Genomic DNA, 7,734 nt, shown 5'->3' with positions numbered 1-7,734 from the left:
CTAACTACTAGTCAGTGTGCTTTACAGGTAGTTAGCGTTACTAACTACTAGTCAGTGTGCTTTACAGGTAGTTAGAGTTACTAACTACTAGTCAGTGTGCTTTACAGGTAGAGTTACTACTAGTCAGTGTGCTTTACAGGTAGTTAGGGTTACTAACCACTAGTCAGTGTGCTTTACAGGTAGTTAGGGTTACTAACTACTAGTCAGTGTGCTTTACAGGTAGAGTTACTACTAGTCAGTGTGCTTTACAGGTAGTTAGGGTTACTAACTACTAGTCAGTGTGCTTTACAGGTAGTTAGGGTTACTAACTACTAGTCAGTGTGCTTTACAGGTAGTTAGCGTTACTAACCACTAGTCAGTGTGCTTTACAGGTAGTTAGGGTTACTAACCACTAGTCAGTGTGCTTTACAGGTAGTTAGGGTTACTAACCACTAGTCAGTGTGCTTTACAGGTAGTTAGGGTTACTAACCACTAGTCAGTGTGCTTTACAGGTAGTTAGGGTTACTAACTACTAGTCAGTGTGCTTTACAGGTAGTTAGCGTTACTAACTACTAGTCAGTGTGCTTTACAGGTAGTTAGGGTTACTAACCACTAGTCAGTGTGCTTTACAGGTAGTTAGAGTTACTAACTACTAGTCAGTGTGCTTTACAGGTAGTTAGGGTTACTACTAGTCAGTGTGCTTTACAGGTAGTTAGGGTTACTACTAGTCAGTGTGCTTTACAGGTAGTTAGGGTTACTAACCACTAGTCAGTGTGCTTTACAGGTAGTTAGGGTTACTCCCGTTGCCACTGCGCGAGGACGGAGGGTGCCGTAGTTTCACCTCTCCTCCCGAGCTGCAGCCTTCCACAAATCCTGTCCGAGTATCTCATACGCTGTCACAGATTTTACTCCAAACACGTCTGCAGGGAAGGGCTCCGCGTCCCCGCCGGGTCAGGCTCTGCGGTGCTCAGGCTGAGCAGCTTTTCAGAAGCCGTCTGAGTGGCACAGGGGCACCCGTCCCGTGCCGGCGTGTGAGATGCGTGATTAGCGTTTAGGTACCGCGTCCAGGGGAGCCGAGCAGACAGCGGAGGTGCGGAGCCGGAGATGATGAATGCTTGTCTGGTGCCTCTGTGTAACACCTTTCACCCTGGGTTTTATGGCTGGGGGACTTTTCCTACCATGACTGCTAGCTTTTAGTAAAAATGACTGAAGAAAATTATGAAAAGAAGCATTAAAAGTTGTAAATAAGCTTTCGCATGTAGATTACCTTCCGCTATTGAAAGGAAAAGAAACTTTACTCTTTTCACAAGTATGCACAAACACACATGCTATTTATGAGAGAGGCAGTAAGAGACTGTGTACCTTTTGATTTGGATTAAAAAACAACTAGGTTTTCTTTCCCTTTAGTATTTAATATTCCTTTAGTATTTTCCTTCTCAAAGTATTGCTCAGTGTTGAAAGCACTGCACGCAAAGGCTGTAGTTTGTAGCGCTTTTATAGAAAATTAAACCCTTCGTTTCTCTTAGGTTTGGAAAAAGCCTGGTTTTCAAAATCAAAACTTCTCGCCAAGTTGGATCTGTAAATAACCCTTTAAGCAGAAACTCAGCATTGCGTCCTGGGACGGCTTCCTCTTACGTCCTCCAGCCTGACTGCCCCACTGTGAACAAAACGGAGTTATATTGACACAATTAATCTTTCATTAGTTAGTGTAGTGTCAAGACATGCTTTTACTAGCTTTCCTAAGGGCTTGTTTGCAGCTCAGCCATTCATTTAGATATTTTCTGTCAGGGCTTGGCGAGGCTCGGTGCGTACAGGAGGCACTGCCCTGCGAGGCCGGCGGTGCAGCAGCACTGGTCTCCGTGTACGTGTCCAGCACGCATCTCCCAAGAGCTCTGATTTTCAGTAACGTTTGCTTATAACAAGAATGCAAGTTATTTTTCTTTCTGGGGACAGTCCAGCCAGTTTTCCTCCAACCAGGAAAAAAAAAATGCAGTGCAACTTGGACATGCGTTGCAGTACTAATAGCGAAAATATTTCCTGGGTCATTGTCCAATTTCTCATCCTTATTACCCAGAACTGCTGCGAGCAATTTGAATTGCAAGTGGCGAGCTGGGGATTGTGGTGCTGCTTTGCCAGAGTTAATGTTATGTTTCCATGTGTTTTCTTTCATAAATTTCAGCTCTGCCTCCCTTTGTTAGTGAGCAAGAGCAGCCCCCCCTTCCACGCACACACTCGGGACCCGCTGTAGAGTTAGCACGGAGGCTGGCATATGCTCCTCTTGCTTATTTATGCCGCTCCCGCTGCCGTAAATTTGAAGTTGTCCACATATTGGAGAAAGACTTGTAGTTTCCGGGGGGGTTGAAATGAATTGTCTGTGTTCAGTAGGAGATGTTCTGTGCAACCCAGGGTGAAAGAGCATCTATTTTCTCCCCGCTGTGTGATTAGTTAATGTTGCAGATGACTGTGTGCTTCAGAATGGGGGAATTTTCTCATGTTTATTTCTTTTGTCCTAGACATCTTCAGTTATCTAAAAGCAAGCCAGTCCCAGGATAAGGACAGCAGCAGGTGATATAATGCGGAAACCAGGCCCTCAAAAAGGTGAGCAGTGATGCTTGGCACAGCCAAAGGCCCGGCAGCAAACTGGTGCAGACCGACGGACCGAGCGCAGCGCATCGGGCGGCTGGCAGCGGGGCGGGAGCGTGGGGGACGCGCTGGTTGCACGCTCCGCTGCGAAGCGGAGTCCTTCGTGTGCCCGGCAGCGTGCAGAGAAGGCTTCATCAGTCCACCCCCAAGACGGGCAGAGGCAGAGCCCCTTGCCGGCTGCGCCCCTGCAGCTTGTGGGGCAGTGTCAGGTGGCAGGGGTGCTCCGCAGAGCCCGCGGCACGCACCATCTGCTAGCGCTCCCCGCGTGAGGCAGACTGGCGTAAGCCTCCCCCTTCTAATGAGGCGTGAAACCAAAGACCAACCTACCTTGTGGAGATGAAATCTGTTACGGACGCTTACCTCTTGCCGCCTGGGTCTGCCGTCCCGTTACACGCAGCGGCAGCCGCGGTGCTCAGGGCGACTGTACGCGTGTTGCCCGCGTCCCGCCTGCCCCAACAAAAAGGGTGAAGTCGAGCAGGCTGCCTGCAGCTGAGCTGCTTGGACTTCTTGTGCTTAACAAAAATATTGATTTCCTTTAGTGTTGTGCCATGCATGTGTGTTCAACTGGAGTGATCTCATCACATGCGCTTCGGAGAATGGGGGAAGGGAGAAGCGTAGAGGATGGAGCATCCTCCGCAGTTCTTTGTTCACATCTGCTACACACTCACAAGGTTTATTGCAGGAGATTTCTATGCTCGATTTCTCTCCTCCCTTTATTTTTTTTAAACGTCTCCTTTGCTTCTCTGGTGGTTCATCTTACAGAAGCATTATCCTCTTCCTAACACTGCTTGTCCTTTAATGAAGTGAAAATAAATGAAGGAAAGCAGGGAATGGGGAGAGCCTGCTGCGAGGCAGCTGGAGGGCTTGCTAATAAAAGAGGCAGGTTGATTAGTCAGCAGTGTGGCCGTGGACTGGGCTGGCTGAATTTAGCCTCGCACACAGCTTGTCCTCTCTGCCTCATGGAGCAGGGCACCTCCAGCCAGCGTGGCTGTGTGACCTGTGCTGTGAAAGCCGTGCTGTAGGTTGCAGAAGCAACATCTGCATCCTGCGCACGTGGGTTTCTGTCCTACTTACCTGCTTTTTTAATAATGCATTGAACTTTTCCTTTATTTGCCTGCAGAAATTCTTGTGTTTCTTCCCCTCTCTGCTGCTTTTGCAGCCTGCTTAATGAGGATTTTTGCATGTTAAAGGTTAAGAATAAAATGTAACTTCACCTGCAGAGTATGGCGAGAGGCTACTTTGAGTGCACAGATGCTATTAGAGAGCTATCCTGCAACACTGAGAGGAGCGTTACCCATCCTGGGGGGCTTTTTTGCTTCTGCCTTAAATACTTGGTGTCCTTCATTCTTGCTTTCTTAAGGACGTGGCAGAATACTGTACTTCATGGGAATATGTTTATAGGAAGGGTGCCCTTCCAGCTTTTTCATTCATTTGTGTCTCTCCAAGAAGGCTCTTTGGTCCACATCTAGTGATGCTGTGGCCACACTCCATATGTCCCTTATGTTCATTTAAGGGATAAAACCTACATGCAGTCCTCCTGTCCGTTGTATTGAAGAGAACATGTCAGGAAGAGAACATTGAAAAAATAATGGTCCAAAAGCAATTCCGGACATCTGAGGACCCACCAGGCCACTCTAGCAGCAGCTCATGGCCTGCCTCTTTCAGCTACATGTCAGGAGGTTTAAAAACCTTCCCTGTTTTCTTTTTTGTTCCTTTCACGAGGAACTGCTTTTCGTTGGGGGGTAAGGTACATTTCGCAGAGCACTACCAAACTGTTGTTTAAAATAGCCCTAAAAACGCTTTGTAAAATAAACGAGCTGGCCTGCAGCAGCGCTCCCATGGTATGTCACTCAGGCCGCAGCGGGTGGAGGAGCTCGCTCGGGGCGGGCTCTGCAGTGGCACGCTGCTCCGGCATCCCTCCGTGGGGCTGGAGGCTGCCAGAGGCAGGGATGGGCATCCCCCGCTTCTTGCTCCAGAGCTGCCTTGGGAACTTTATTTTTTTGCAACTCGGAGGTCCAGAGCTGTCGTGAGCAAAGACAACTCATCGGAGATGTTCTTCAGAGCTGGTGCTACTTTGCTGTGCTCTCCTACAGGCTGCGCAGGACACGTGGTGGCAACCCGCTGTTGTGCGTGGAAAGGGCACTTGCACGGGCTTTGGCAGAAGCCCTCTCCCCATCGCCAGAGAGGGTGAGGCTGGCTGTGCGAGTAAGGCCGGCTGCAAGAGCCTGGAGTTGATAAGCAAGGAGTGATTCAGGCTCCACTTCTCGGCGTACAAGATCCGCATGAGCCGTCTTTAGTGGCTTTCGCATTTGTTCCTCTCAAGCCTTGCCACCTCTTCACATAGTTAAAACAATGAAGCTCTAGCAGTTATTGCTTGCCATTGTGGGAGAACAGTGGTTGGTGAGGACTAGGCAGAGGCTGAGGTGCAAATGCAGATCCCTTGTGTCAGGTATTCTCTTGAGTTGTGTGGAGGAATGGAGCACGCCCCGTAGATTTAGACAAATCATCCTTGTTACCTGGGGTCATGACAAGGAGGTCACTCACTCCTCTCCTCCGCGGTGCCTGTAAAGCAGGTGACGAGCAGATGATGTTGAAGAGCGCATTAGCCAGCTTCCCTCACTGACGCAAATGCTTTATTTCTTGTCTCAGCCATAGACTGGAAAGATGGTAAAAAGCACAAGTACGGCCGCCCGTCAGAGTCTCCCTCCCAGTACCAAGGTAAGAGAGCTCCCTTCTCCCATTCGCTTTGGTGTCCCCACCCCTTCCCCCCAAAAAAGCTTTTTGAGTTGCTTGGATGTGGGAAACTGCAGCATGCCCAATTAGTTTACAGATAAAAACTACATTTGGACAATCCTTGTGTGTTGAATTCTGACGACAGTCAAAAATGGCTGAGAAGACACCGGGGTAAGCACACAGCTGAGCCGGCTCATTTTTAAATCGGGCAGGATCAAGCAGATCTGTTTCTTAATGCCCAGCCGCGAGCGCCAAGGGGTGACTCTGCGACGTCTTCACGTGCATCCTGGGCATGAGGAGCCTCTTACTCCTCTGAGCTCCTCTTCCACGTTCTCAGCAGCGGCCAGCCCGGTCCTCGTTGCTGTAGGAGAGGCGCGGTGTGACCCGCGCTCCCTCTTCCCCAGCGGCAGGATCTTGGCCCGTGCCCCAGCAGAGGCGATGCCGGCTGGCTCGGCGGAGCGCAGGGCGAGGGCTGGCAGCAGCGGCACGGGGGTCGGTCGCTGCTCGCTCCCTTTGGAGATGAGGTGTCCTGTGCTTGGGCAGGGCAGGCTGTGGCCCTGCGCAGGGCCTGCAGGCTGAATTCATAAAACTGGCAGCTCCTGCTATCTCTCCGGGGATATGCAGGCAACTTCCAACTTTAGGAAGTTTATATAAGGTTTGTATAATTTAGTAAAAGATATTAGGGCCCATATTTTACTTATAGAGTATAATGATGTGCTTATATTCCCCACGTCCCTGTATTAAGGTGATGTCCATACTTCCCACCAAGTACAGAGTGACAAGAAACTAAATGATTGCCTGAGTTAAGGCATTTCCATACGTGTTTGTTTCGTGAAAGGCGCACCTGGGTTTCTTAGGGCCCCTGGGAGAGCTGAAGTGACTGCTGTGTGTCAGGGGCTTGGCTGTCTGGGCTCCAGCGTGGTGGTTCTCGGGCACGCTGGACCGTGGGCCACCATCAGCCCTTGCCATTCTCTCTTGGGGCATCTCATCTGTCCTTGTCTACCCTCATACTGAAGTACTGTGGATCACAGTTTGGGAAGGACCTTCTCCAAGGGGAGGAAGTTTATTAGCACCTCTGATAAAGTCCTGGGTCCTCTGTCACCCCATGCTGAGCTCCGCCTGACGTTATGGGGCAGCGTCACAGCTCGTGTGGCCTGTGTAGAGCCTGCCTTCGGGGTGCTGGGGGCTCCATTGCAGTTTCTGCTCTGTTCCACACGCTGCACCGTTTGCAGACGTCAGAGGACTGGCTGTTGTTCAGTGGCAACGCTGACCTGAAATGAAGCTTTCTGTGAAATTCAGAGGCGCGCTTTCCCATCGGCGCTCATGGTAACCCAGCACATCAGCCTCCGCATCTCACTGCATCCCAGGGCTTGCTGGCCTGGGGAGGAAACGCTGCGGATATGCTGATGTGCACGTGTCTGCTCGGCGAGCGCACGGTGTAGCAGCGGGGATTGGGGATCGCCTCCCTGCAAGAAACTGGGAGCAGCTCATCGCTGCCTGAAGCTCAGGTACGCAGCGAGGGGGGTGAAGCTGTGGCAGCGTTCTGGCACAGAGCACCCCATAGTCCAGGCTGAAAGGATTTCTGCTCAAAGCTAATACTGAATCGGGACACCTCTGAGAAGCAGCAAAGCAGACAGCGTCGCGGTCTTTGAAACCTGTTAGTTTTGGCTCACACGTTCTCGCGTTTCTTCTGAGCAAGACAGTGAGTAAGCAGGACCATGTTATTGGTTGTAGCTGTTAGCAATTGAGAATGTGCAGCCAGATTGGTGGCTGAACAAAGTGCCTGGAAATTATAATAGGTAGGACGTGCAGGAGTTCTGCCGTCGCGGTGGGAGAGCTGACCCCTTGGGAGCCTGCGCCCAGACGTCGGGGAAGGCCACCGTTGCCTTTGGAACTGCGAGCAGAGACAATACTCTGCTAATTTTCATACCGAGTTGGCTCAAACTGTGCTGCTTTCATGTGCTGCCTTGATGCTCGTTAGCAGACACACATATGGGCTGCAGACTTTAATGGGATGCCTTGATCTGGGTAGGGCACGTTCTCCTTCACAGATGTGACCTGAAACGCACATGTATCGTTTCAGTTGGATTGATGACCCCTTGGGAGCTGAAATGCTAATGGAGCCCAAACCAGACTTCGGTTAAAGATATAAACAGAAACTCCATCTTCATTTAAATTCTGGGCAAAAGATCAACATTAAATGCAAAATGATGAGAATCCAAACACAAGGGTGCAGAGTTGCATTGTTCACAACTACTGTAGTTTGACCCCTCGTGTGTGCGGAGTGTTTTGTTTGTAGTAAATATTTTTGAAGGTTAAGACATCAGAGCCCAAATCTGACGCTCTGCCTGCAAGTAATATCTCCCTTTGGCACAAGCG

General features: G+C 50.2%; 1 protein-coding gene across 1 annotated transcript in view; it reads left to right on the top strand.

Moving 5' to 3' along the window:
• Positions 1–5,271: 5,271 nt before the first annotated feature.
• Positions 5,272–7,734, top strand: part of SCMH1 (Scm polycomb group protein homolog 1) — a 50,013-nt gene continuing 47,550 nt past the window's right edge. Inside the window, exon 1 of the mRNA XM_075721813.1 lies at positions 5,272–5,340. The gene's annotated coding sequence lies outside the window, so the exon portion shown is untranslated. The remainder of the gene's footprint in view (positions 5,341–7,734) is intronic.

Source organism: Pelecanus crispus, chromosome 16 (genome assembly GCF_030463565.1).
Source record: "Pelecanus crispus isolate bPelCri1 chromosome 16, bPelCri1.pri, whole genome shotgun sequence".
NCBI classification, from domain to species: domain Eukaryota; kingdom Metazoa; phylum Chordata; class Aves; order Pelecaniformes; family Pelecanidae; genus Pelecanus; species Pelecanus crispus.
Note: the sequence above shows the minus strand (reverse complement) of the source record. Positions and strands in the feature narration are given on the sequence as shown.